Raw genomic sequence first — 2,734 nt, forward strand, 5'->3', positions numbered from 1 at the left:
TTACAGAATAAAAAAAAAAAAAAAAGATTATTGCTTCAGAGAACCACTCCAAACACTGATTAAAGGTGACATATCATGAAAACATGACTTTTCCAGGTTTTAAGTGCTATAATCAAGTCCCCGGTGCATCTACCAACCAAGGAAAAGTGAAAAAGATTAACCAAATAACTTTGTTTTGGAAAGCCTTTTTCTGCAAGCGTCTGAGAAAACGAGCGCGTCTGATTTCGCTCCCTTGGTGACGTGGCAAAGGGATCTCATAATATTACCGCCCCTTAATCTATAAGTTTCTGCCCACGTTGCCGTCATTATGATTTCGCAAGCGACAACGGTGTCTAATGCCATGGCGAAGGTTTGAGCAAAACATGCTAACTGTTCTGCCTTTTACTGCACAGACGAGCACAGAACACTATTTAGAGTCCCAGCCTCAGAGGAGACAAGAGATTAGTGGATTTATTGATTTATTTAATGTATATTGCTGCCCTGCGCCGTTATTGTATTTTCGCAAGCGACAACGGTGTACTAGTTCTAATGCCATGGTGGAAGTTTGAGCAAAACATGCTAACTGTTCTGTAATTGGCTGCACAGACAAGCACAGAACACTATATAGAGTCCCAGCTTCAGAGGAGACAAGAGAGCAGTGGATTTATTGATTTATTTCATGTATATTGCTGCTGCCACACAAATCTAAAATAAACATGCAATTTATTTCCCAGCTGTTTACCTTCACAGACATAACCTCAGAAAACCGTATATCAGAATTTTAAACTCATATGGTTTACAACACATGATTTCAGCATGATAAACATGATAATCAGAACCAAAACAAATGTTTTTAGGAGGTCCAAGCTGTAATGGCGCAGCTCTAGGCAGCTCTACCTTTTCTAGCTCTCTGGAAAAGGTGGCGGGGAGCAGCAGCTCCTTTGCATTTAAAGAGACAGGCACGAAAAACAGCGTGTTTCTGCTTCCATTCAAAATAGGCATTTTCAAAATGATATAATAAATGATCTGTGGAGTATTTTGAGCTGAAACTTCACAGACACATTCTGGGGACACCAGAGACTTCTATTACAAATTGTAATAAGGGGCATAATATGTCTCCTTTAAATCTTTCCTAAACAAACAACTTAAATAACAATGTCCACTGAATAAACGACTCAATGACAAATTTTTTTGTGAGTATTGAATATCCCTAATGGTAAATAAAAACTGTTAAAAAAACAGAATAAAAATGTACTCGGTTACTAACGTGACCACGGTTCCCTGAGATACGGAACGAGTACTGAATCTGTTTAAGACACTTTGGGAAAAAACTCTTTTTTCTCCGATGACTGAAGCCTTTTAATAACACAGTGTAACTGTACGGCCATTGGTTCGTGCCGTGTATTAAAAACGAACCAATGGCTCGGCAGTGGAGCTGCACGAGCCTATGGCGGTAAAGCCCATCAAAGCCCGAATGGGCGGGGTCATCTGGCTATATAAGCGGCACATCACCATAGGATCCTCAGGTTACTTCGACTGAAGCGACGACTGAGTCGTGCAGCTACATAGCACGGCAAAGTACGCAGTACTCATTCCGTATCTCAGGGAACCGTGGTTGCGTTAGTAACCGAGAACGTTCCCTATCGATACTTCACTAGCACTGCGTCTAATACTTGAACTTGCCTTATTAAGCACCCAATGGGGCCCAGAGGGACCAAGTATTTTGTAGGGAAGTCCCGCAAAAGGCAGTAGGGCTAAACTCAGAGAGGTCGGCCCAGCCTTGTATCATCATCCCGAAATAATTCAGTACAGCCTAGGAACTAACCGGATAACCCTTGGTGCGGCCACTGAAGCATACAAATAGCTGATCCGACCGCCTGAGCGGGGCGGAACGCTCAACATTGACCTTCAGCGCCCTGACAGGACAGAGTAAGTTCAACTCTTGGTCTTGCTCCGAAGGAGGAAGCGCCGACAGAGTTATCACCTGTGCTCTAAATGGAGTAGAGAGCACTTTAGGCCTTGGTTTCAGGACGACCTAAGGAGGCAAACGCCAAGCACTGGTTGTCATACGACAGAGTGCCCTTCTACGCAGAAAGGACCCGCGCCTGTAAGGCCGGGATGTCACCAAACCAGTTCACAAATTGATACAAGTGTGGCCGGAAGGGTCGTCAGAGACTCTTCAAGACTGTTTTAACACCACTGACTGGAATATGTTTAAGCAGGCTGCCACATACAACAACACCACAGACCTCCAGGAGTACTCAGAGACTGTCACTGCCTACATCACCAAGTGCATTGATGATGTAACAGTCACAAAGACCATCACTGTCCGGGCCAACCAGAAGCCGTGGCTAACAGGGGACAGAGTAAGTTCAACTCTTGGTCTTGCTCCGAAGGAGGAAGTGCCGATAGAGTTATCACCTGTGCTCTAAATGGAGTAGAGAGCACTTTAGGTACATAACCGTGCCTTGGCTTCAGGACGACCTTAGAGTCGTCGGGCCCGAATTCGAGGCAGGTGGTGCTCACTGATAGTGCCTGCAGATCTCCCATACGTTTTACCGATGCTAATGCTAGTAGCAGAGCAGTCTTAAGCATCAGGGGACGAAGGTCAACGGACTGTAGCGGCTCGAAAGGAGGGCTCTTAAGAGCCCTCTTAAGAGTCCTCAACACCGTGGGCAGGTCCCATGCAGGGGACGGTGACAGGGCGAGGCGGGTTGAGCCTCCTAGACCCTTTCAAAAAGCGAACAACTCGGTT

This window comes from Sinocyclocheilus anshuiensis, unplaced genomic scaffold (genome assembly GCF_001515605.1).
Source record: "Sinocyclocheilus anshuiensis isolate Anshui unplaced genomic scaffold, SAMN03320099.WGS_v1.1 scaffold35, whole genome shotgun sequence".
NCBI lineage: Eukaryota > Metazoa > Chordata > Actinopteri > Cypriniformes > Cyprinidae > Sinocyclocheilus > Sinocyclocheilus anshuiensis.